Source organism: Podarcis melisellensis, assembly GCF_964234715.1.
Source record: "Podarcis melisellensis genome assembly, chromosome: 3".
Taxonomy (NCBI): Eukaryota; Metazoa; Chordata; class Lepidosauria; order Squamata; family Lacertidae; genus Podarcis; species Podarcis melisellensis.
The window spans coordinates 108,916,702-108,931,284 of record NC_138530.1 but is presented as its reverse complement, the minus strand read 5'-3'; positions in this window follow the sequence as shown (position 1 = coordinate 108,931,284).

Here is a 14,583-nt window from a genome sequence, read left to right as displayed (position 1 = left end):
TTAGTCATTTAGTCGTGTCCGACTCTTCGTGACCCCATGGACCAGAGCATGCCAGGCACTTCTGTCTTCCACTCCCTCCCGCATTTTGGTCAAACTCATGCTGGTAACTTCGAGAACACTGTCCAACCATCTCATCCTCTGTCGTCCCCTTCTCCTTGTGCCCTCCATCTTTCCCAACATCAGGGTCTTTTCCAGGGAGTCTTCTCTTCTCATGAGGTGGCCAAAGTACTCAACAGTCTCCTCCAGCACCATAATTCAAAAGCATCAATTCTTCGGCGACCAGCCTTCTTTATGGTCCAGCTCTCACTTCCATACATCACTACTGGGAAAACCATAGCTTTAACTATACGGACCTTTGTTGGCAAGGTGATGTCTCTGCTTTTTAAGATGCTGTCTAGGTTTGTCATTGCTTTCCTCCCAAGAAGCAGGCGTCTTCAAACATTTTACAATGCCATTCTTCCTTAGTGGGTACTAGACTTGTTCTCCACCTTTGTGCCAATAAGGCTTATAGTACAAGCTGGTGGGAATCGGTCCAGACCGGTTGGAACCGGTTGAAGCCGGTTTGAATCGGTCCAAGCTGCTTGGAACTGGTTCAGACTGGTTGGAATTGGTTGAAGCCGGTTTGAACCTGTCCAAGCTGGTTGGAACCGGTCGAGACAGGTTGGAACCGGTCTAGACCGGTTGTACCCGGTCCAAACTGGTTGGAATTGGTTGAAGCCAGTTGGAACCGGTTGAAGCCAATTTCAGACGGTGTAGACCAGTTGTAACCGGTTCAGACCGGTCTAAACCGGTTGGAACCAGTCCCGACCAGTTTGAACTGGTTGAAACCGGTTTCAGCCAGTCGTAACCAGTCCAAACTGGTTGGAACTGGTCTAGACCGGTTTGAACCGGGTTCAGACCAGTTGGAACCGTTTCAAACCGTTTGGAACCGATCTAGACCGGTTGAAACCTGTTCAGACCAGTTGGAACCAGTTCAAGCCGGTTTGAACGGATCTAGACCGGTTGGAACTGATATAGACTGGTTGGAACTGGTTCAGACCGGTTGGAACCGGTTGAAGCCAGTTGAAACCGGTTGAAGCTGGTTTGAACCGCTCCAAGCTGGTTGCAACCGGTCGACATCGGTTGGAACTCGTTGAAGCCGGCTTGAACCAATCTAGACTGGTTGGAACTGGTTGAAGCCGGTTTAAGCCGGTGTAGACCAGTTGTAACCGGTCCAACCTGGTTGGAACTGGTCTAGACCGGTTGGAACCGATTTAGACCGGTAGAAACCAGTTCAGACCAGTTGGAACCAGTTCAAGCCGGTTTGAATGGATCTAGACCGGTTTGAACCGATCTACACCGGTTGGAACCGGTCCAAGCTGGCTGGAACCGGTTGAGACCGGTTGGAACTGGTTGAAGCCGGTTTGAACCGGTCTAGACCGGTTGGAACAGGTTGAAACCGGTTTCAGCCGGCCTAGACTGGTTGGAAACGGTCCAGACCGATTTAAACCGGTTGAAGGCGGTTTCATCCAGACTAGACCTGTTGGAACCGGTCCAAGCTGGTTGGAACCGGTCTAGACCAGTCTGAACCGGTTCAGAGCAGTAAGAACCGGTTGACGCCGGTTTCAGCCAGTCTAGATCGGTTGAAACCGGTACAAGCTGGTTGGAATCGATGCAGACCGGTTTGAACTGGTTGAAGCACGTTTCGTCTGGTCTAGAACAGTTGGAACCGGTCCAAGCTGCTTGGAACCAGTCTAGACCGGTGGGAAACGGCTGAAGCCGGTTTGAACCAGTAGAAGGTGGTTGGAAAAGGTCGAGATTGGTTAGAACTGGTTGAAGTCGGTTTGAACTGGTCTAGACTGGTTGTAACCGGTTTAAGCCGGTTTGAATCGGTCCAAGCTGTTTGGAACAGATCCAAGATGGTTCGAACTGGTCTAGACCGGTTCAGACCAGTTGGATCCTCTTTAAACCGGATGGAACCGATCTAGACCGTTTAGAACCGGTTCAAGCTAGTTTGAACCGGGTTCAGACCAGTTGGAACCATTTCAGACCGGTTGGAACCCGTTGACGCCGGTTGGAACCAGTCCAAGATGCTTGGATCCGGTCTAGACTGAACTGGTCTAAGCTGGTTGGAACTGGTCTAGACCAGTTGGAACTGGTCCGGACCCGTTAGAACCGGTTGAAGCCGGTTTGAACCTATCCAAGCTGGTTACAACGGGTCTAGACTGGTTGGAACCGGTTGAAGCCGGTTTCATCCGGTCTAGACCAGTTGGAACCGGTTCAGACCAGTTGACGCAGGTTTGAACCGGTCTAAGCCTGTTGGAACTGGTCCAGACCAGTTGACGCTGGTTGGAACCAGTCCAAGCTGGTTGGAACGGGTCTAGTTTGGTTGGAACCAGTTTAAGCCGGTTTGAACGGATCTAGACAGGTTGGACCCGGTTGAAGCCAGTTGGAACCGGTTGAAGCCAGTTGGAACCGGTCCAAGCTGGTTGGAACCGGTCGAGACCGGTTGGAACTGGTTGAAGCCAGTTTGAACCAATCTAGACTGGTTGGAACCGGTTGAAGCTGGTTTCAGCCGGTGGACACTAGTTGTAACCGGTCCAACCTGGTTGAAACTGGTATGGACCGGTTGGAACAGGTTAAGAACAGTTGGAACCAGTTTGGAACCGATCTAGACCGGTTGATACCGGTTTCAGCCAGTCTAGACCGGTCGTAACCAGTCCAAAGTGGTTGGAACTGGTCTAGACTGGTTTGAAGCGGGTTCAGACCAGTTGGAACCCTTTCAAACCGTTTGGAAGCGATCTAGACCGGTTGAAACAAGGTTAAGACCAGTTGGAACCAGTTCAAGCCGGTTTGAACGGATCTAGACAGGTTGGAACCGATCTAGACTGGTTGGAACCGGGTTCAGACCGATTGGAAACGGTTGAAGCCAGTTGGAACCGGTTGAAGCCGGTTTCAGACGGTGTAGACCGGTTGTAACCGGTTCAGACCGGTCGGAACCGGTTGGAACCAGTCCCGACCGGTTGGAACCAGTTGAAACCAGTTTCAGACGGTCTAGACCGGTCATAACGGGTCCAAACTGGTTGGAATTGGTCTAGACTGGTTTGAACCGGGTTCAGACCAGTTGGAACCGTTTGCAACCGATCTAGACCGGTTGAAACCGGTTCAGACCAGTTGGAACCAGTTCAAGCCGGTTTGAACGGATCTAGACTGGTTTGAATGGATCTAGACCGGTTGGAACCGGTCCAAGCCGGTTGGAACCAGTCGAAACCGTTTGGAACTGGTTGAAGCCGGTTTGAACCAATCTAGACTGGTTGGAACCGGTTGAAGCCGGTTTCATCTGGTCTAGGCCAGTTGTAACCGGTTCAGACCGGTCTAAACCGGTTGGAACCAGTCCAGACTGGTTTGAACCGGTTGAAACCGGTAGCAGCCGGTCTAGACCGAGCCAAACTTGTTTGGAACTGGTCTAGACTGGTTTGAACCACGTTCAGACCAGTTGGAACCGTTTCAAACCATTTGGAACCGGTATAGACCGGTTGAAACAAGTTCAAAACAGTTGGAACCAGTTCAAGCCGGTTTGAACGGATCTAGACCGGTTGGAACCGATCTAGACTGGTTGGAACCGGTTCAGACCGGTTGAAGCCAGTTGGAACCGGTTGAAGCCAGTTTGAACCGGTCCAAACTGGTCGGAACCGGTTGACACCGGTTGGAACTGGTTGAAGCCGGCTTGAACCAATCTATACTGGTTGGAACCTGTTGAAGCCGGTTTCATCTGGTCTAGGCCAGTTGTAACCGGTTTAGACCGGTCTAAACCGGTTGGAACCAGTCTCGACCGGTTTGAACCGGTTCAAACCAGTTTCAGCCGGTCTAGACCGGTCATAACCGGTCCAAACTGGTTGGAACTGGTCTAGACCGGTTTGAACCGGGTTCAGACCAGTTGGAACCGTTTCAAACCATTTGGAACCAATCTAGACTGGTAGAAACAAGTTCAGACCAGTTGGAACCAGTTCAAGCCGGTTTGAACGGATCTAGACCGGTTGGAACCGGTTCAGACCGGTTGGAACCGGTTGAAGCCGGTTTGAACCGGTCCAAGCTGGTTGGAACCGGTTGACTCCTGTTGGAACCGGTTGAAGCCGGTTTGAACCAATCTAGACTGGTTGGAACCGGTTGGAGCCAGTTTCAGCCGGTGTAGACCAGTTGCAACCGGTTCAGACCGGTCTAAACCGGTTGGAACCAGTCCCGACCGGTTTGAACCGGTTGAAACCGGTTTCAGCCGGCCTAGACCGGTCATAACCGGTGCAAACTGGTTGGAACTGGTCTAGACCGGTTTGAACCGGGTTCAGACCAGTTGGAACCGTTTGCAACCGATCTAGACCGGTTGAAACCGGTTCAGACCAGTTGAAACCAGTTCAAGCCGGTTTGAACGGATCTAGACTGGTTTGAATGGATCTAGACCGGTTGGAACCGGTCCAAGCCGGTTGGAACCAGTCGAAACCGTTTGGAACTGGTTGAAGCCGGTTTGAACCAATCTAGACTGGTTGGAACCGGTTGAAGCCGGTTTCATCTGGTCTAGGCCAGTTGTAACCGGTTCACACCGGTCTAAACCGGTTGGAACCAGTCCAGATCGGTTTGAACCAGTTGAAACCGGTTTCAGCTGGTCTAGACCGGGCGTAACCGGTCCAAACTGGTTGGAACTGGTCTAGACCGGTTTGAACCGGGTTCAGACCAGTTGGAACCATTTCAAACCGTTTGGAACCGATCTACACCGGTTGAGACCAGTTGGAACCGGTTCAAGCCAGTTTGAACAGATCTAGACCGGTTGGAACCGATATAGACTGGTTGGAACCGGTTCAGACCGGTTGGAACCAGTTGAAGCCAGTTGGAACCGATTGAAGCCGGTTTCAGCCGGTGTAGACCAGTTGTAACCGGTTCAGACCGGTCTAAACCGGTTGAAACCAGTCCAGACCGGTTTGAACCGGTTGAAACCGGTTTCAGCCCGTCTAGACCGGTCATAACCGGTGCAAACGGGTTGGAACTGGTCTAGACCAGTTTGAACCGGGTTCAGACCAGTTGGAACCCTTTCAAACCGTTTGGAACCGATCTAGACCGGTTGGAACCAGCTCAGACCAGTTGGAACCAGTTCAAGCTGGTTTGAATGGATCTAGACCGGTTGGAAGCGATCTAGACTGGTTGGAACCTGTTCAGACCGGTTGGAACCGGTTGAAGCCAGTTGGAACCGGTTGAAGCCGGTTTCAGACGGATCTAGACCGGTTTGAACGGATCTAGACCGGTTGGAACCGGTCCAAGCCGGTTCGAACCAGTCGAAACCGTTTGGAACTGGTTGAAGACGGTTTGAACCAATCTAGACTGGTTGGAACCGGTTGAAGCCGGTTTCATCTGGTCAAGGCCAGTTGTAACCAGTTCAGACCGGTCCAAACCAGTTGGAATCACTCCAGACCAGTTTGAACCGGTTGTAACCGGTTTCAGCCAGTCTAGACCGGTCCAAACTGGTTGTAACTGGTCTATCCTGGTTTGAAGTGGGTTCAGACCAGTTGGAACCGTTTCAAACCGTTTGGAACCGATATAGACCAGTTGAAGCCAGTTGGAACCGGTTGAAGCCGGTTTGAACCGGTCCAAGCTGGTTGGAACCGGTTGACACCGGTTGGAACTGGTTGAAGCCGGCTTGAACCAATCTATACTTGTTGGAACCGGTTGAAGCCGGTTTCATCTGGTCTAGACCAGTTGTAACCGGTTCAGACCGGTCTAAACCGGTTGGAACCAGTCCCGACCGGATTGAACCAGTTGAAACCGGTTTCAGCCGGTCTAGACCGGTCATAACCAGTCCAAACTGATTGGAACTGGTCTAGACCGGTTTGAACCGGGTTCAGACCAGTTGGAACCGTTTCAAACCGTTTGGAACCGATCTAGACCGGTTGAAACCAGTTCAGACCAGTTGGAACCAGTTCAAGCTGGTTTGAACGGATCTAGACCGGTTGGAACCGATCTAGACTGGTTGGAACCGTTTCAGACCGGTTCACGCCAGTTTGAACCGGTCTAAGCCTGTTGGAACCGGTCCAGACCGGTTGACGCTGGTTGGAACCAGTCCAAGCTGGTTGGAACGGGTCTAGTTTGGTTGGAACCAGTTTAAGCCGGTTTGAACGGATCTAGACAGGTTGGACCCGGTTGAACCCAGTTGGAACCGGTTGAAGCCAGTTTGAACCGGTCCAAGCTGGTTGGAACCGGTCGAGACCGGTTGGAACTAGTTGAAGCCAGTTTGAACCAATCTAGACTGGTTGGAACCGGTTGAAGCTGGTTTCAGCCGGTGCACACCAGTTGTAACTGGTCCAAGCTGGTTGAAACTGGTCTGGACCGGTTGGAACAGGTTCACAACAGTTGGAACTGGTTTGGAACCGATCTATACCGGTTGATACCAGTTCATTTTTTTAATAAAGAATTTATTAAGGTTTTTTAAATACAAATGCATAGATAATAACCAACTTTACTTATATAACATATTTTCATCACTTCTTTAGACTCCCTCACGTCTCCCGCACCCACTTACATCGTAAATAAGTTTTTTCAAGCAAATTATCATCTTGTTTAGAATCTTATATCCGTTCATTTAAATACAATCTAACAATTCTCCAAAAAAAAATAATATAATCTCCTTAATCTCACTTATCGTCAAGTTCAAATCTAATTTAGTGGTGGACAATTATTTATGATCTAGCATCCTTCTTTTTTTATATAAAATTTTTTATTAGTTTTTCCAACACATAATAAAAGACAAACACGTTACAAAACAAAGACATACACCACATTAAACATATACTGACTTCCCCATACCTCCCTTTCGCTGCATCCTTGTTCCAAAGTTCTTTAGCAACCCTTTAATCAGTTTATCTATTAGTTCCCTTTCATTAAATTTCTTTAAACTTAATATTTACAGCTGTATTTCTCTACTTCTTACCCCTTGACATCTCAACACTCCTCAATTTTACAACAGTTTTTAAGATATAATTTAAACTTCTTGCAGTCCTCTTCCACTGTCTCTTTCCCCTGATCTCGGATTCTGCCGGTCATCTCTGCTAGTCCCATGAAGTCTGTCACCTTCGTCTGCCATTCTTCCAGAGTAGGTAGTTCTTGCATCTTCCAATACTTTGCCAGAAGAATTCTTGCTGCTGTGGTAGCATACATAAAAAAGGTTCTGTCCTTCTTTGGCACCAATTGGCCAACCATGCCCAGGAGAAAAGCCTCAGGTTTCTTAGGAAAAGTCCATTTAAGGACCTTCTTAATTTCATTATAGATCATTTCCCAGAAGGCTTTAATCTTTGGGCAGGTCCACCAAAGATGGTAAAAGGTACCTTCAGTCTCATTACATTTCCAACATTTATTATTGGGCAAATGGTATATTATTGCTAGTTTGACTGGGGTCATGTACCACCTGTAAATCATTTTCATTATGTTCTCTTTTAAGGCATTACATGCCGTGAATTTAACACCGGTGGTCCAAAACTGTTCCCAGTCAGCAAACATAATGTCATGACCGATATCCTGTGCCCATTTAATCATAGCTGATTTCACCGTTTCATCCTGTGTATTCCATTTCAACAGCAAATTGTACATTCTAGACAAGTTCTTAGTATTGGGTTCTAACAGTTCTGTTTCTAAATTTGACCTCTCCTTCTGAAATCCTATTTTCCTGTCCTGCTTAAATGTCTCATTTATCTGACGGTAATGTAACCAATCTCGAACTTTGGACTTTAGTCTCTCAAAACTCTGAAGTTTAAACTTCTCACCATCTTGTTCTAGGATTTCACAGTATTTTGGCCATTTAGAATCCATATTAAGTTTTTTCACCGCCTTAGCTTCCATTGGTGACAACCACCTGGGGGTTTTACTTTCCAACAAGTCTTTATATCGAATCCAAACGTTGTATAGTGCTTTCCTAACAATATGGTTTTTAAAACTTTTGTACACCTTTGCCTTGTCGTACCATAAATATGCATGCCAACCGAAGCTATTATCATACCCTTCCAAATCCAAAATGTCTGTATCTTCAAGAAGCAGCCAATGTTTCAACCAGCAAAAAGCTGCTGATTCATAATAGAGTCTTAAGTCCGGCAGGGCAAAGCCCCCTCTATCTTTTGCATCAGTTAAAATCTTAAATTTTATTCTGGGCTTTTTGCCCTGCCAGACAAATTTGGATATGTCTTTCTGCCACTTCTTGAAGCAGTCCATCTTGTCTAAGATCTGTAACGTCTGAAACAAAAATAACATTCTAGGCAATACATTCATCTTAATAACAGCAATTCGACCTAACAAGGAAAGTCTCAATCTTGACCATATTTCTAAATCTTTCTTTACTTCTGTCCAACATTTTTCATAATTGTCTTTAAATAGATTCACATTCTTAGATGTTAAGTTCACCCCCAGATATTTCACTTTTTTTGTTATTTCCAAACCTGTTTCACTCTGAAATCTCTCTCTTTCTTCCATTGTTAAGTTTTTTTCCAGCACTTTCGTTTTCTGTTTATTCAGTTTGAATCCTGCTACTTGACCAAATGTCTCAATTAGTTCTAATACTCTTTTGGTACTAGTATCTGGCTGTTGCAAAGTTAAGACTAGGTCATCTGCAAATGCCCTTAACTTGTAATTTTTAACTCCGACCTGAATACCTTTAACCAACTGGTCCCTTCTAATCATATTTAACAAAACCTCCAGGACTGATATAAAGAGCAAAGGGGATATTGGGCATCCCTGTCGTGTCCCTTTTTCTATTGGTATTTCTTCCGTAACCACATTGTTTACTATTAACTTAGCTTTTTGTTTAGAATATATTGCACCTATACCGTTTTCAAAACCTTGGCATACCCCCATCCCTTGGAGATTCTTCTTCATAAAACTCCAGCAAATGTTGTCAAAGGCTTTCTCCGCGTCCACAAAAATCAAAACAGCTTTCCTATTAATATCCACCTCTAATAACTCCAAAATGTCTATAATGTTCCTCACATTTTCTGACATCTGTCTCCCAGGAAGAAAGCCTGTCTGGTCCTTGTGAATCTCCTCTAACAGCACTCTTTTGAGTCTTTTTGCCAGAATGTCTGCAAAAATTTTATAATCCACGTTCAGTAAAGATATAGGGCGGTAGTTCCTGACCTGGTTCTTTTCAGTCTCTGTTTTCGGTATAAGTGAGATAAATGCCTCTTCCCACGATTCGGGAGCCTTTTTCCCCTCCATAATTTCATTGCGATCTAGCATCCTTCTTAACATTCAACCAAGTTACAATGTTTTTGTAAATAAATCTTAAATTTCTTCCAGTCTTCTTCAGCCCTCTCTTCTCCCAGGTCTCGGATTCTGCCAGTCATCTCAGCTAGTTGCATATAGTCCATCAGCTGCATCTGCCATTCTTCCAGTGTAGGTAGATCTTGAGTTTTCCAGTTCTTAGCAATAAGTATCCTTGCTACCATTGTTGCATACATAAAAAATGTTCGGTCCTTCTTTAACACATTCTGGCCGACAATGCCCAGAAGGAAGGCCTCTGGTTTCTTGGTAAAGGTATACTTAAATACCTTTTTCAACTCATTATATATCATTTCCCAGAAGGCCTTCACTTTGGGGCAAGTCCACCAGAGGTGAAAGAATGTTCCTTCATTTTCTTTACATTTCCAGCATTTATTGTCAGACAAATGGTATATTTTGGCAAGTTTAACTGGGGTCATGTACCATCTGTATATCATTTTCATTACATTTTCCTTCAGAGCATTACATGCAGTGAAGTTCAACCCAGTGGTCCACAACCTTTCCCAGTCTTTAAACATAATGTTGTGCCCAATATCCTGTGCCCACTTTATCATAGCCGATTTAACCATTTCGTCTTGTGTATTCCATTTCAACAGCAAGTTATACATTCTTGAAAGTACCTTAGTCTTAGGTACTAACAGTTCTGTTTCCAGCTTCGATTTCTCCACCTGGAACCCTAACTTTTTATCATTTTTAAAAACTTCTTTAATCTGAGCGTAATGTAACCAGTCTCGCACTTTATCCTTCATTTTCTCCAAACTCTGCAGTTTCCAATTGTCTCCATCTTTTTCTAGGATTTCCCAATACTTTGGCCATTTGGCCTCCATGTTGGATCTTTTTCGGGCCTTAGCTTCCAGAGGTGAAAGCCACCTTGGAGTTTTGTTTTCCAATAAGTCTTTATATTTTGTCCAGACATTAAACACAGCTTTCCTGACAATATGGTTCTTAAAGGCCTTATTGACCTTAACTTTGTCATACCATAAGTATGCATGCCAACCAAAAGCATTGTTGAAACCTTCCAGGTCCAGTACGTCAGTTGATACCAGTTCAGACCAGTTGGAACCAGTTCAAGCTGGTTTGAATGGATCTAGAGCGGTTGGAACCGATCTGGACTGGTTGGAACCGGTTGAAGCTGGTTTGAACCTTTCCAAGCTGGTTGGAACCAGTCGACACCGGTTGGAACTGGTTGAAGTCGGCTAGAACCAATCTAGACTGGTTGGAACCGGTTGAAGAAGGTTTCAGCCGGTGTAGACCGTTTGTAACCGGTTCAGACAGGTCTAAACCGGTTGGAACCAGTCCCAACCGGTTTGAACCGGTTGAAGAAGGTTTCAGCCAGTGTAGACCAGTTGTAACCAGTTCAGACCGGTCTAAACCGGTTGGAACCAGTCCCAACCGGTTTGAACCAGTTGAAACCGGTTTCAGATGGTCTAGACCAGTCGGAACCAGTCCAAACTGGTTGGAACCGGTTCAGACCGGTTGGAACCGGTTGAAGCCAGTTGGAACCAGTTGAAGCCGGTTTCAGACGGATCTAGAACCAGTTGGAACCAGTCCTGACCGGTTTGAACCAGTTGAAACCAGGTTCAGGCGGTCTAGACCGGTCATAACCAGTCCAAACTGGTTGGAACTGGTCTAGACCGGTTTGAACCGGGTTCAGACCAGTTGGAACTGTTTCAAACCGTTTGGAACCGATCTAGACTGGTTGAAACCAGTTCAGACCAGTTGGAACCAGTTCAAGCCGGTTTGAACGGATCTAGACCGGTTGGAACCGATCTAGACTGGTTGGAACCGGCTCAGACCGGTTGGAACCGGTTGAAGCCAGTTGGAACCGGTTGAAGCCAGTTTCAGACGGTGTAGACCAGTTGTAACCGGTTCAGACTGGTCTAAACCGGTTGGAACCAGTCCCGACTGGATTGAACCAGTTGAAACCGGTTTCAGCCGGTCTAGACCGGTCCAAACTGGTTGGAACCGATCTAGACTGGTTGGAACCGGTTCAGACCGGTTGGAACCAGTTGAAGGCAGTTGGAACCGGTCGAAGCCGGTTTGAACCGGTCCAAGCTGCTTGGAACCGGTTGACTCCGGTTGGAACTGGTTGAAGCCGGTCTAGACTGGTCATAACCGGTCCAAACTGGTTGGAACTGGTCTAGACCGGTTTGAACCGGGTTCAGACCAGTTGGAACCGTTTCAAACCATTTGGAACCAATCTAGACTGGTAGAAACAAGTTCAGACCAGTTGGAACCAGTTCAAGCCGGTTTGAACGGATCTAGACCGGTTGGAACCGGTTCAGACCAGTTGGAACCGGTTGAAGCCGGTTTGAACCGGTCCAAGCTGGTTGGAACCGGTTGACTCCTGTTGGAACCGGTTGAAGCCGGTTTGAACCAATCTAGACTGGTTGGAACCGGTTGGAGCCGGTTTCAGCCGGTGTAGACCAGTTGCAACCGGTTCAGACCGGTCTAAACCGGTTGGAACCAGTCCCGACCGGTTTGAACCGGTTGAAACCGGTTTCAGCCGGCCTAGACCGGTCATAACCGGTGCAAACTGGTTGGAACTGGTCTAGACCGGTTTGAACCGGGTTCAGACCAGTTGGAACCGTTTGCAACCGATCTAGACCGGTTGAAACCGGTTCAGACCAGTTGGAACCAGTTCAAGCCGGTTTGAACGGATCTAGACTGGTTTGAATGGATCTAGACCGGTTGGAACCGGTCCAAGCCGGTCGGAACCAGTCGAAACCGTTTGGAACTGGTTGAAGCCGGTTTGAACCAATCTAGACTGGTTGGAACCGGTTGAAGCCGGTTTCATCTGGTCTAGGCCAGTTGTAACCGGTTCAGACCGGTCTAAACCGGTTGGAACCAGTCCAGATCGGTTTGAACCAGTTGAAACCGGTTTCAGCTGGTCTAGACCGGTCGTAACCAGTCCAAACTGGTTGGAACTGGTCTAGACCGGTTTGAACCGGGTTCAGACCAGTTGGAACCATTTCAAACCGTTTGGAACCGATCTACACCGGTTGAGACCAGTTGGAACCGGTTCAAGTTGACTCCGGTTGGAACTGGTTGAAGCCGGCTTGAACCGGTGTAGACCAGTTGGAACCGGTTCAGACCGGTCTAAACCGGTTGGAACCAGTCCCAACCGGTTTGAACCGGTTTCAGCCGGTCTAGACCGGTCGTTACCGGTCCAAACTGGTTGGAACTGGTCTAGACCGGTTTGAACCGGGTTCAGACCAGTTGGAACCATTTCAAACCGTTTGGAACCGATCTAGACCGGTTGAAACCAGTTCAGACTATTTGGAACCAGTTCAAGCCAGTTTGAACGGATCTAGACCGGTTGGAACCGATTTAGACTGGTTGGAACCGATTCAGACCGGTTGGAACCGGTTGAAGCCAGTTGGAACCGGTTGAAGCCGGTTTGAACCGGTCCAAGCTGGTTGGAACTGGTTGAAGCTGGTTTCAGTCGATGTAGACCAGTTGTTACCGGTCTAAGCTGGTTGGAACTGGTCTGAACCAGTCTGAACCAGTTGAAACTGGTTGGACGCCATCTAGACTGGTTGGAACTGGTTCAGACTGGTTGGAACCGGTTGACGCCGGTTTGAACCGGTCCAAGCTGGTTGGGAGCGGTCGAGACCGGTTGGAACCAGTTGAAGCAGGTTTGAACCGGTCTAGACTGGTTGGAACCATTTGAAGCCAGTTTCAGCCAGTCTAGACCAGTTGGAACCAGTCCAGACCGATTTAAACCGGTTGAAGCCGGTTTCATCTGGACTAAACCAGTTGGAAGCGGTCCAAACTAGTTTGAACTGGTCTAGACCAGATGGTACCGGTTCAGACTGGTTGGAAGCGGTTGACGCAGGTTGAAACCAGTCCAAGCTGGTTGGAACGGGTCTAGACTGATTGGAACCAGTTTAACCTGGTTTCATCTGGTCTAGGCCAGTTGGAACCGGATCAGACCGGTCAAAAATCTGACTTTTGGCAATTCACTCAAAAATGATGCCAAACTGTTTCAAATGCTCCCCTCAAAGGCTTGGCAGTCGAAACAGAAGGCTTTTTATCAGAGGACAAGAAATCAGCCCTTGACAATTTAACCGGCGGAAAAAGATTTTTTGAAAAAATCCCTAAGCCCCGGGATCACAATTTCTGAAAAAATCTGACTTTTGGGAATTTACTCAAAAATGATGCCAAACTGTTGCAAATGCTCCCCTGAACGCTTTGGTGAAGGAAACGGAAGGCTTTTTATCACAAGAGAAGAAATCAGCCCTCGACAACTTAACCGGCGGAAAAAGATTTTTTGAAAAAATCCCTAAGCCCTGGGGTCACAATTTCAGCAAAAATCTGACTTGTGGCAATTCACTAAAAAATGATGCCAAACTGTTGCAAATGCTCCCCTGAAAGGTTTGGCGGAAGAAACAGAAGGCTTTTTATCACAGGAGAAGAAATCAGCCCTCGACAACTTAACCGGCAGAAAAAGATTTTTTGAAACAATCTCTAAGCCCTGGGGTCACAATTTCAGCAAAAATCTGACTTTTGGCAATACACTCAAAAATGGTGCTAAACGGTTACAAACGCTCTCCCAAAAGGTTTGGCGGTCGAAACAGAAGGCTTTTTATCACAGGACAAGAAATCATCTGTTTGAAACCGGTTGAAGCTGGTTTAAACCGGTCCAAGCTGGTTGGCACTGGTCCGGACCGGTTGGAACCAGTTGAAGCCATTTGGAACTGGTCCACGCTGGTTAGAACCAGTCTAGATTCGTTGGAACCGGTTTCAGCCGGTTTCACCTTGTCTAGACCAGTTGGAACCGGTCCAGACCGATTTTAACTGGTTGAAGCCGGTTTCATCCAGACTAGACCAGTTGGAACCGGTCCAAGCTGGTTGGAACTGGTCTAGACTGGTTGGGACCGGTCCAGAACAGTTTAAAATGGTTGAAGCTGGTTTCAGCCGATCTAGACTGGTTGGAACCGGTCCAAGCTGGTTTAAATCTGTCTAGACTGGTTATGACTGGTTCAGACCAGTTTGAACTGGTTCAAGCCAGCTGGAACCGGTCAAGACCAGTTGGACCCGGTTCACGCTAGTTTGAATCAGTGTAGACTGGTTGGAACCGGTCCAGACAAGTTTGAACTTGTTGAAGCCGGTTTCAGCCGATCTAGAGGGCCGGCTGAGCTGGGTCAGGGCCTTGAATTGGAAGCGACTGCACCTGTGCCGGGTCCTCAGGAGCAGACACCAGATGAATCCACTCTGGCTCCGGAGGTGATTGAGGACCCATTGCCTACAGGTGCGCCTCTCCCAGCCCTGTCAGGGGAAGGTGAGCCTCCCCCTGGC